A 13,608-nucleotide genomic window follows, 5' to 3' on the forward strand; every position below is an offset into this window, starting at 1 on the left:
TCATTTGAAAAGGACGTGGAGGAATTTATGAAGATCATAAAGAAGAGTGACTACAAGATCGTAGATCAACTCAACCAGACTCCGTCCAAAATTTCAATTCTCTCTTTGCTGCTGTGCTCTGAGGCACATCGTGATGCCTTGTTGAGGATGCTGAACATGGCTTACGTACCTCAAGAGATTTCCGTCAACCAGCTAGAGGGTGTGTTGGCCAACGTGAGCACCAGGCATGGTGTAGGATTCACTGACCTAGACTTAACGCCTGAGGGTCGCAATCATAACAAAGCCTTGCATATCACTATGGAATGTGTCATACGGTGAACTGGACTTTAGGTATTTTGCTTTTTATCGCAATGTCGCGGATAGCAAGAGTCGCCACCGACTTTTCTTTTATCCCATAAGGAAAGGTGGAAAAGAACAGGAAAGACCTTAATTTTAAATTCTTAGGTTCGGGAGGTACTTTATACAAAGGGAAGGTGTTAGGCACCCTTTGCATCCATGGTTATCCATGGGCTCTTAATTGCTCAATCATTTATGTTTTCTTTGTTTGAAAAAAAGCGGTTGAGAAATGTATGAAAATGTTTAGAAAATGAGAATTTAACTTTGTAATGATTCTTGCATGAATGTATACAAAGTGGTTATCTCGTTTAATTTAGAAAATAGTTTAGAAAAATATAACTCGGCAATGATCCTAGTACGGATGTATGCTAAGTGGTGATTTTCCAGAAGAAGACGTTTGAAAGGTGCGAGGTGCGAAAAGTATATTTTTTTAGGTTATGACTGAGCAATTAAGGTTATACCTGTCCGAGGTCTTTCCGGGCATTTCCCATCCTTATGAGGGTAAAACTGTCCTTACTATTGAGAAGTAAGTGGTTTTATCCTGGGGATGTTGAAGGGTCATCGTAGGGTCATCGATAGGTCATTGAAGGCAACAGTTGTAAGGATACCTTAGCATTCGAAGGGGCGATCATCATTTAACCGTAGGCTACACCGAAGGGTCGTCGAGGGACAAAATCGTATTTTCGAAGGCAACATCCGAGGGACCACAATTTATTTTATGATGATTTAACCGAAGGGTCTTTGCTAAAGGTATCCCCATATTCGCGGGACATGACCACTATACCGTAATACCGTAAGGCAGCAGAGAGAGGTCCAAGATCATTTATTTAAAGGTCATATTTTAAAGTCAATTAAGTAATTAAGTCCATACTAAAATCAATGCATTAAAATTAATACATTAAAATTAATACATTAAAGTTAAGACATTAAAATGAACACATTAAAATTAATTAGGCCACTTAGGATGAGTCTCCACAAGGGTATCCCACAAATAAAGTGGGAGACCTAAACAGCAATCTTTTCCCGGGACATATGAACCTTTGCAAAATTCAGCAAACGGGTTAGAATACCAAATCAGGGTGCAATCGAGAGTTGCACCAAAGTAATAGGTAAACAAAGCATGGTTATGATAAAACAGGTCAGATGGGCAAAGATCAAAATAGGACGAAGAACAGCGGCACCCATTACAACAATTCAAAGTATCCAGGCGTACTTAAGTTACATGCAAAGCCTCAAATATATTTATGAATCTCAATTATGATATCACATGTGAATTAGGAACATAAGGCGATAATAGTAACGCAAACCTGTTTGCAATGGAGTCGCAACCTTGAATGGGCCGATCGGGTAGAATTGAGCGGAGGTGACCTTGCTGCCGCCGTAAGATTATATTCGGTAAAAAGGCACACAATAGTTTCCGTTGTAGAAACTATTGTGCGAAAAGAATTAACTAAATACCAAAAGGGAATCCGGAATTGCAAAAGAAATAGTGTAGCACTTGTAAAACACAATGCCTAAGCTGCTGGAAAAGAAGAAAAAAATGCAAAGGCGAAAACGGCAAAGGAAAAAAGAATCTCCGAAAAAGCTCCCCTTTTAGGTTTTCAAGGTGGCTATTTATATTGTTGTCATTAGGTCATGTATGCTGCCCAAAAAGTCTTCAACGTGCGCATGGATATAGTGGATGCAGGGCCCAACATTCCTCAACGGATCTTCAAATCTCCGAAGCGTTACCTGCGCCTACAAAGTAGGGGAATGGTGTGACGTTCGTCACACCATGTGTGACGCCCGTCCCAGGGGTGTGCTGCGTGACGCTCGTCACGCCTTCTGTGACGCCCGTCACAAGGCTGTGTTGCGTGACGCTCGTCACGCCCTCTGTGACGTCCGTCACAGGCACAACATTTGTGTCTTGCGCTTTGGGCTGGGCTTTGCTGTTTGGTTCGTTTTCTTTTCTTTTTGCACCCCTTTTTCTCCGCTTCCAAATAAACCACTTTCATATTATCACTGGGTGAGCATGTAGGCCAGTTTGGGTCATTCGCGAGCTGGGCCTTTGTTCCTTTAAGTGTCATAAAATGAGTCGGAGTGCCCTGAGATGTCTTGAAATATTAATGGGCAAATTTTGGGGTATGACAGCTGCCCCTGTTCAATATTCTTGAACCGAGAGAGTAGAATGGTATGTGCCGTTCGTGGTCTGGAGGTGAAAGATTATTGAACACTAGAATGCCCCGAAATTTTGCACTTGCCAATTAGTCTTGGTGGAGATGGGCTTAAAGATACCATCCAAGAAACTTGCTGAGGAGATTTCCAGATTGTGTCACCATTATGCTGTTGACTTCGTCGGGGAGTCAGAGTATGCTATACTGCTGGGGATAAGGGATCAGAATGGATCATACATTAGACCGTGTCTGAAGACCAGAGTGGGCTATCCATTAGGCAGATGACTTTGCTGAGGATGAAAAATCAGAACGGATCGTACGCTAGATTGTATCTGAGTTGAAGATCCAAATGGGTCTTACGAGAGACTGTATTGGAGTTGCAGGATGAGCCGTCCATTAGGCTGAATCTGATGATAAAAGGGGGTAGTCGTACACTAGACTACACTTCAGAAATGTACCGTACACTAGGTAGCATCTGAGGAGACAAAGGTCTTAATTGGGTCGTACATTAGACCGTATCAGAGCAGAATGAGCCGTCCATTAGGCCGAATCTGATGATAAAAAGGGGGTAGTCGTACACTAGACTACACTTCAGAAATGTACCGTACACTAGGTAGCATCTGAGGAGACAAAGGTCTTAATTGGGTCGTACATTAGACCGTATCAGAGCAGAATGAGCCGTCCATTAGGCCGAATCTGATGATAAAAGGGGGTAGTCGTACACTAGACTACACTTCAGAAATGTACCGTACACTAGGTAGCATCTGAGGAGACAAAGGTCTTAATTGGGTCGTACATTAGACCGTATCAGAGCAGAATGAGCCGTCCATTAGGCCGAATCTGATGATAAAAGGGGGTAGTCGTACACTAGACTACACTTCAGAAATGTACCGTACACTAGGTAGCATCTGAGGAGACAAAGGTCTTAATTGGGTCGTACATTAGACCGTCTTGAAATAGTTGAAGGAATCATATGTTGGGCTGAATCAGAATGAACCGTATGTTAGGCTGTATCTGATAATATCTGTACATGTTGTACTTGCAATAAATGTCTGGGATGAGCTTAAAGATGCCATCGTTAGGAAGATACTGAACTGTAGTCAGAATGCATGTCCCGGGAATTGTATCTGAGATACATATCTGGATCTTGTACATAATTGATAGAGGTGTCTGTCTGAATGAATGTTCCCGTGAATTGCATCTGGAATATGTATCTGAATCTTGTCTGTGATTGATAAAGGCGTCTGCCTGGATGAGCCTTTTACTTTGACTATATCAGGAGGATAATTAACCTGCAAAGAAAGGTTAGCTTTATGCCATGTCATGATGCATGAGATGTTCTATGCTTTCGAAAATAAATGCGAATGTTGTATGCATGCGTATGATGTGAAATGATGTAAGGAATGAGTTATGCGTATGAGAAGTTCTGCTTGGAGACCTACTGGGGAAAATAAATCCCCATCTACTGATTGGAGATACTTGTAATGATGACCCTTTCGCGGCAGGGGGTTGTTGATTTGGTCTGATGGCGGAAATATTCAACAGAGCCTGGCTGGGGATGGAAGAGAGGATCAATCTGTCTGATGGTGCCAACCTCTGTTGGGGGATAGCTGGCTGTGCCGGGGAATACTGCCCACTTCTTCTGGGGCAGAACAGGCTTGCTGGGGGAAGAGAATTGGTAGTGGACTCATCGGGAGCATGATTAGACCTTATCCTCGATCCCAAAGTCTTGTAGTAACTGCTATTGCTATTCTATGTACGTATTTTTGATAAACATTGATCATATTCAAATGCACATATTAATTCAAATTAAATCAATGGACGTTTACGCAAACAAGACGGAAAAAGTAAAAACAAAAATATCTTTTTTGCAAGAAGGTTGTATTGATTTTGAAAGGAGGCCTATAAACAGGCAATTTGTGTACAAGGAGACAGAAATCCTGGTAAGAGGAAATTGTCGAAAACAAAGAGAAAGCTATGTGGAAGAAGTCCTATTGATTTCAAGCCTACTACTGTCATTATGTCTTCGAGCATCTCATCCCTTGCTGTCGGATAGAAGTGATTGGCTTGGTCAGTCCCTCGAACTTGGATGAAAGTTGACTGAGAACGGGACATAGTCATACGCTTTAATCCCTAATTTTTGCCTGGACCGCCTTTTCAGGTTTTCAGTCCACCAGGATACCCTTTTTTGCCCAAGCCGCCTTTTCAGGTTTTCGACTTGCCGGGTGTACATTTTTTTTATATATCCCTAATTTTTGCCCGAACCCTTTTGGTTCGCCGGGATGCCCTTACTTTTGCCTAGATACGTCGATCTAGCGGGTCTCTTTTATGCGTAGTATTTTTTAACTATGTCCGCGTTCACGGGATGTGGGAAGTCTTCACCATCCATTGTAGCAAGTATCATGGCTCCACCAGAGAATACCTTCTTAACTACAAATGGCCCTTCGTATGTGGGAGTCCATTTGCCTCTGGGATCACCTTGGGGTAGAATGATACGCTTGATCACCAAGTCGCCAGTTTGATACACCTGTCTCTTGACTCTTTTGTTAAATGCCTGGGTCATGCGCTTCTGATATATCTGTCCATGACAAACAGCCGCAAGTCTCTTCTCATCGATCAAGTTTATCTGATCGAGTCGTGTCTGAATCCATTCATCTTCATCTAAGCCCGCCTCTTTCATGATCCTTAGGGAGGGAATCTGAACTTCCACTGGTAAAACGGCTTCCATTCCATAGACTAAAGAGAAAGGAGTTGCCCCTGTCGAAGTGCGTACTGAAGTGCGATACCCGTGAAGGGCAAACGGTAACATCTCATGCCAGTCTTTGTATGTTACCGTCATCTTTTGTATGATCTTCTTGATATTCTTATTAGCAGCTTCTACGGCGCCATTCATCTTTGGCCGGTACGGAGAAGAGTTGTGATGCTTAATTTTGAACTGCGTGCAGAGTTCAGTAATCATCTTGTTGTTCAAATTAGTACCATTGTCCGTGATAATTCTTTCAGGGATGCCATACCGACAAATAAGACTATTTTTGATGAACCGTGCCACCACATTCTTGGTGACAGAAGCGAAGGAGGCTGCCTCTACCCACTTCGTGAAGTAATCAATGGCGACGAGAATGAAGCGATGTCCATTAGAAGCCGTAGGTTTAATCTCTCCAATCATGTCGATGCCCCACATTGCAAAGGGCCAAGGAGCTGTCAACACGTTCAATGGAGCAGGAGGCGCATGTACTTTATCCGCATAGATCTGACACTTGTGGCAGGTTCTGGAGTGATGGTGACAATCGGCTTCCATGGTAGACCAATAATACCCTGCTCTCAGAATCTTCTTGGCCATCGTATGTCCATTAGAATGAGTCCCAAAAAAATACGTCGTGCATGTCTCCCATAATCTTTCTGCTTCCTTTCTATCCACACAGCGAAGCAGAGTCGAATCATGATTGCGTTTGTATAACACTCCATTACTCAGAAAGAATTTAGCGGAGAACTTCCTCAGGAATTTTCTGTCCTTGATGGATGCCCCTTCAGGGTATTCCTGAGCTTCCAAATATCTTCTTATGTCGTGGAACCAAGGTTTCTCCTGTACCTTCTCAGTGTTAAGTCCATAACAGTACGCTGGTTCATCTAACCGTCCAATGGTAATCATGGGAGCTTCACCGTCCCATCTGACTCTGAACATAGACGACATGGTAGCTAATGCGTCTGCCAACTGATTCTCTTCTCGTGGGATATGTTCAAATGTTATCTCTTCAAAGTATGGGATCAATGTCATCACCTGCTCTCGATAAGGGATGAGATTTGGATGTTTAGTATCCCATTCCCCTTTGATCTGACTGATTACCAAGGCCGAATCTCCGTACACACTCAAAAGCTTGATTCGCCAATCTATAGCAGCTTTGAGTCCAAAAATACATGCTTCATACTCAGCCATATTATTGGTACAATGGAAACATAGTCTAGCCGTGAGAGGTGTATGGTAACCTCCGGGAGAAATGAGTACAACCCCAACACCATGGCCCAATGCATTAGAAGATCCATCAAAGACCATAGTCCATCGGGATCCCCATTCGGGTCCTTCATCTGGTTTAGGTTTTCCATTATCAGTAACAAGCATGACATCCTCATCTGGGAACTCAAAATTCATAGATTGGTAATCGTCCACCGCTTGATGAGCCAAATGATCAGCTAGCACGCTTCCTTTGATTGCTTTCTGGGTAGTGTACTGGATATCGTACTCTGTTAAGATCATCTGCCATCTCGCTATTCTTCCGGAGAGGGCAGGCTTCTCGAACATGTATTTGATGGGATCCATCCTAGAAATCAACAAAGTGGTCTGATTCAACATATACTGTCTTAGTCGGCGAGCAGCCCAGGCCAAAGCACAGCAAGTTCTCTCGAGCAGTGAGTATCTTGTTTCACAGTCGGTAAACTTTTTGCTCAGGTAGTATATGGCATGCTCTTTTCGACCAGACTCGTCATGTTGCCCCAATACGCACCCCATTGAATTTTCTAACACGGTCAAATACATGATTAGAGGTCTTCCTTCAACTGGTGGTATCAGAATCGGAGGTTCCTGGAGATATTTCTTGATTTTGTCAAAAGCTTCTTGACATTCCTCATTCCATATCATCTTTTGATTTTTCCTCAGTAGCTTGAAGATGGGTTTGCAAGTAGCGGTCAAGTGGGAGATAAATCGAGCAATGTAGTTCAAGCGTCCCAAGAAACCTCTGACCTCTTTCTCCGTACGGGGAACTGGCATTTCTTGAATAGCCTTCACTTTAGCCGGGTCAACCTCGATTCCTTTACCGCTGACAATAAAGCCCAAGAGTTTACCGGATCTCACTCCAAAAGTGCATTTGTTTGGATTCAATCTCAACTTGTACTTCTTCAACCTCTCGAACAGTTTGTATAAGTGATCGAGATGTTCTTCTTCAGTATGAGATCTAGCTATCATGTCGTCCACATATACTTCTATCTCATGATGAATCATATCATGGAACAAAACCACCATAGCACGCTGGTACGTTGCCCCAGCGTTCTTTAGACCAAATGGCATTACTTTATAACAGAACGTGCCCCATTGCGTCACAAACGTAGTCTTCTCCATGTCCTCAGGCGCCATCTTAATCTGGTTGTAACCCGAGAATCCATCCATGAATGAGAATACTTTGTGTTGAGCGGTGTTATCTACCAGAACATCAATGTGCGGGAGCGGAAAGTCGTCTTTGGGACTTGCTTTATTCAGGTCTCGGTAATCTACGCACATTCGCACCTTACCATCCTTCTTTGGCACAGGCACCACATTAGCAACCCATTGAGGATAAGAAGTAACGGCTAGGAAACCGGCATTGAATTGTTTCATAACCTCGGCTTTGATTTTCTCAGACATTTCGGGACGCATGCGGCGAACCTTTTGCTTGACAGGACGACAGTCTTTCTTCGTAGGCAGCCGATGCACCACTATATTAGTATCCAACCCGGGCATGTCTTCATAAGACCAAGCAAAAACCTCCACATAGTCGTGCAACATCTGGATCACCTTACTTTCACACCACTTTCCAAATCTGCTCCTATTTTGACTTCTTTTCTGTCTACCTTAGTACCCAGGTTTACGATTTCGAGGGACTCTTCATGCGGCTGTATAGTCCTTTCCTCTTGCAGTAACAATCTGGCAAGCTCTCCAGGGACTTCACAATCTTCCTCACTTCCATCTTCGGCTTGGTAGATCGGATTTTCAAAGTCATAATGAACAGTAGCGGAATTATTGTCAATAGGATCCAGAGTGGATACGGATCTGCGATTTATGACGTGAGTGTGTGTAAGAATGCATAGCTTGTTTGAAAGACGACGGGAAAAATAAAGAGCGCAACATTTGAATGCGAAAAAGTCCATTGATTTATTGAATATGAATATGCTTATGAAATGACAAAACCCTTAACAAATTAGCTATTGTGCCCCGGGTATAGACACAATGCTTTAAGAAGTTCAATTGAAAAAATAAAGATTTGCAAAACTAAATGGACAATAGCAATTACTCCTGACTAAAGGAGATCGGGATAGTGTCTTCAGCCTTCCAATTATTGAGTCCGTCGCCAATTGTTGGGTAGATCCAGCTATCCAGGTCGCAATCATCGTCAGCATCTTCTACAGCATTGATTTGATCTTTGACCATTTTTTCAGAGTTGAATCCCAGACCAGCTTTGTCAGACTTGTACGGTACGTGGATCAGTTGACCCCAGCCAGTACAGCCACCACCTTCGACCACAGCTTGAGCATCTTTCAGAGAAATCATAACAGGAGGAGCACGAATAACCTTGGGCACACAGGGAGTTGGCTTAAGGACAGGATCGGGCGGAGAAACCACTTCAAATGACTGAGTTGGAGTCTCGAAGAATTCACCATCCATCTCAACGTATCTGAAGGTATGCACACTATTGACAATGTATTCTTCTTCCCCACACACAGTGACAATCTTACCCCCTATCGGATATCTCAACTTTTGATGGAGAGACGAAGCTACAGCACCTGCCCCATGAATCCAAGGGCGTCCCAGTAAGCAGGAATAGGCAGGACGAATGTTCATTACATGGAAGGTAGTATTGAAGACTTGAGGTCCTATCTTGATAGGGAGGACTACTTCGCCATGGACAACACTCTTCGCACCATCGTAAGCACGTACCACAATATCACTAGGCTTCAATTCAATGCCTTTACAGCCAAGTTTATCGAGCACGACTTGCGGTAGCACATTCAAGGAAGAGCCATTATCAATCAACACATGAGCCAAAGTGATTCCCTTACACTCAATAGAAATATGCAGGGCCTTGTTGTGGTCTTTTCCTGCTGGTGTCAGGTCAGCATTGGAAAAACCTAGGCCGTCGTCAACAGTCAGGTTAGCAACATAGTTTTCGAACTGATCGACGGAGGTCTCTTGAGGTACATGGGCAGTCTTCAGGAATTTTATCAAGGCATGGGCATGAGATTCAGAGGATAACAACAAGGACAACATCGAGATTTTGGAAGGAGTATGCCCCAACTGTTCTACCACATCGAAATCACTCTTGCGGATGATTTTCAGCATTTCTTCCATTTCTCGTTTGGCAACATCTTCAGTAGTAGCTTCGATCGGTGTCTCTGACTGAGAAGGGTTGACTGGTCCTTTTCCTCGGTTTTCGGGAACCGGAGGTGAGATCTCTGGAGAGAAGATCCTTCCGCTTCGAGTAACTTTACTAGTCCCAACAATGTCATTAGGATTAGCAGAATTGCCAACTTGCTTTACACCATGGATGTAAACATCACCTCCATAATTCCACGGAATAGCTTTGCTTGAGGAATACGGGATCGGGCCAGGTGCAGTAATGATCAGGGGAGCTACTCTGGGCTCAGCAATAATCTTTACAGGTATTCTGGGAGCAGTAATCTTCACTGGAATTTTGGACCTCGCAATCACAGATATCTCTTCAATAGGGTTTTCTGCCTTAGAAACCCTTTCAAAGAGGATTGTACGATCGTCCATCAGTCGTTGGATACCATTCTTCAACTTCAGACAGTCCTTGGGCCGGAGTATGCAGAGATTGCAATCTTCAGTACAACCTGGAAATAAACCAGCTTGCAATAAATTCCTCTTTATGATCGGGAGAGGAGATGTTAAGTCCGCTACAGTAGTGATGAGAGAACCGTCATCGAGAGCATTAACAACTTTGTCATGATTAGGCATAGGAGCAGTGATGACATTAGGAGTTTCCGGAGGCTCGAACTCAATTTCTCCAGCTTCGATCATATCCTGAATCTTATTCTTCAATGGCCAGCAATCGTTTGTATCGTGCCCGGGGCTATCGGAGTGATACGCACACCTGGCATTGGGATTATAACGAGAAGAGGAAGTGTTGGGATTTGTAGGAGGATCTCTGAGGGTGATCAAATTTGCCTTTAGCATTCCCTGCAGTGCCTGTGCCAAGGTCATATTGATCCTGGTGAACTGCCTTCTTGGTCTGTCTTGTCTTTGTTGGAAGTTCTGAGATGGCGGTGCTGCGATCGTCACTGCTCCAACGGCGTGGTCACCACTTTTCTTATTAGGATTCTTCTGACCATACACCGCATTCGATTCATTCTTCCCATGGTAGGACTTTTTGCTGCTTGTAGAAGTAGCTTCCTGTAACTTCCCACTCCGAATGCCGCTCTCCACCCGTTCGCCTGTCAGTATAAGTTCAGTGAAACCTGATGAAGAACTCCCCAGTAGGTGGCTGTAGAATGGGCCAGTCAGGGTACCCATGAACAGGTCTACTAATTCTCGGTCAGTCATAGGGGGCTTGACTCTGCCAGCCAAATCTCTCCATTTCTGAGCATACTCTTTAAAGCTTTCTTTAGATCCCATGGCCATGTTCTGCAACTGTAGCCGAGTAGGTGCTAATTCAGAATTGTACTGATACTGCTTATAGAAAGCCGTTGCTAAATCAGTCCAGGTGCAGATGTCAGAGCTCTCGAGCTGATAATACCATTCCAACTGAGTGCCAGACAAACTTTCTTGGAAGAAGTGGATCCACAGTTTCTTATCAGTGGTATGCGGCTGAATCTTTCTCACATAGGCCCTTAGATGCATCTGAGGACAAGACGCACCATCATACTTAGTGAAAGTGGGGATTTTGAATTTGCGGGGAATGGTCACATCGGAGACCAGACCCAGACTTTCGAAATCCAGACCAGGTGTCTTCTGACCCTCCATGGCTAGCATGCGTTCTTCCAGCAGTTTGTACTTATCATCTCTTGGAGAGTACTGTTCATTTTCATACTCTTCATCTTCATCCTCAGGGTTAGAGAAATCAGGATTCTCCTCCTCTGAATCAATTTCCGCCCCCTCTTCTGGACCATTCGGGATTCCAAATTTGATTCCCGTAGCCTGTCCTTTACGCCTTCTGCCCGGGTTAATGAAGCTCACAGCTTTCTTGTCCTTCTTCTTTTCGGCCAAAAGAGCCTTCAGTTCCTCCTGCCCCTTGGATAAGCTTAGCATCATCTCCTTGAACTGAGCATTCTGAGTCTGGAGATCTTTGACAGTTTGCTCGAGATCCATTTTTCTGTTTAAGAGGCAGACCGTGAGAATATGGTCCTTTAGAATACCTGTTATGCCATGTTATGTTATGTGATGCAATGCATGAAATGTTTTCAAGGACTTTTGGAATTTAACTTTGCATAAATCACCAACAAGAGAGAAATGTTTATTGCTACTTTTTTAATCAATGTTCATTACAAAAGGAATAATAGTACAATACAATGACATCTCAAATCTCCCAGGGGCGACTTCTTTTTGGGCGAAGATATGCATTGAGTCTTCGTTCCTCATTAAGCTGACTGGTGAGCTCTAATACTTTCTTCCTTTCTGCATTGAACTGAGCTTCGAAAGTATCTCTCTCCTCTCTCAACTGGGTCCAGGATCTTTTCAATTCCTCAGCATCAGTAGGCATATCTGGGTAAGAAATGATCTGGGAAGTACCTCCTTCGACCTCCGATTCAACAATCAATGGTCCGACTGCAAGATATGGCATGACAAGTTCACGAGCTCTGGCGCGGACCCATCTGAGATAAGGCTCCATAGGAATAGAATTTTTCTTGCCTAAATTGCTTCTTTTCACCATGCCCCAAGCTCGTACAAACTTTTGACGGAGATTTTGAGGGTCATTGTCATAGTCGAACACTGTACCTTGAATAATCATTCCATGTGGACCATCTCTTCGGGCATACCCAAACTGACGTAGGGCTAAGGCAGGATTATAAGTAATACCTCCTCTTATCCCCATGAGGGGTACATTAGGGAATTCTCCACAACGGTCGATGATGATAACATTTTCTCTGAGGTTAGAACACCACCGGATGTCTGAATGGGAGAGTGTCATTATCCTTTGAGACCCTTTCAGATTTTGATCATTCTTCAAGACTGATTGAGGGAGGTGCGAAATAAACCACCTAGACAACAATGGTACGCAGCACATGAGAGTCCCTTGCTTCTTCATAGTACGAGTGTGAAGGGAATGCAAAACATCTCCAAGCAAGGTAGGCACAGGGTTATGAGTGAGGAATATCTTAATAGCATTCATGTCTATGAATTGGTCTGGATTAGGAAATAACACCAAACCATAGATTAACAATGCTAGAACATCTTCAAAAGCATGAACATTCATAACTTTTAGGAATTCTCGGGCCTCACTTATCAGAAATTTGGCGAGTAAACCTTTAATTCCACTTCTTGTTACCCAATTGGTCTCAATGTCAGATTTCGTCATGTGTAAAGCTGCGGCAACTTCTTCAGACTTTGGCATCTTTTCTAAACCGCTGAAGGGTATTTGATCCAGGATAGGTATCCCAAGCAGCTGGGAGAATTCTTCTAACGTGGGTACCAACTGATAATCTGGGAAAGTGAAGCAATGGTGCTTAGGATCGAAGAACTGGAATAGGACTCTCATCATATCTTCTTTGAAACCCGTGGTAACCAGATTGAGGAGATGACCATGTTTCTTGTTGAACTGAGCATGATCGGGGAGTTCTGACACCAAATCCTTGAGTTGAGGAGAGATTGCTACAAGATTGATCCGGATAGTCTTCCTGGAAGCCATAACCTGTTCAAAGAGCAAAGCTAAATTCCTAAGTCCTTGAAATGGTTAGTATGATGATGTTATGATGTCATGAGGTTATGATGTTATGATGTTATGAGGTTAAATAAATAACAAGCACAAGCAAGTCACACAACCATCATTCCTAGGTTTTAAGGCTTGCATGAGTTCCATAGGTAAGTACCCTCCCCACTGAAGTTTAGTTGGTTCAACCTGTCCTAGAATAGTAACCGGGTTCTAAAAGGATCTCCAATCATTGACCTTCCCTCAAGTCCACTTCAGTGCAACACCAAGTGGTTGACCGAAGCTTCCCTAAAGTCCAATCTCAAGGAGTGTAGTATCGAGTATCAACCAACCCCAGTCGGAACCGAAGTCAGTTATCTCACTACTTTCTAATGGCTAGGATGAGTCAATTAGGGTTCTAAAGGTCTGGTTAATGCTTTGATGACACCACGCGGAAGCCAAATTTTTCCTCAAATAACATGAGGACCATCAGGACAACCAAAGTGTCACAT

Source organism: Lathyrus oleraceus, chromosome 4 (assembly GCF_024323335.1).
Source record: "Lathyrus oleraceus cultivar Zhongwan6 chromosome 4, CAAS_Psat_ZW6_1.0, whole genome shotgun sequence".
In the NCBI taxonomy this organism is placed as follows: Eukaryota; Viridiplantae; Streptophyta; class Magnoliopsida; order Fabales; family Fabaceae; genus Lathyrus; species Lathyrus oleraceus.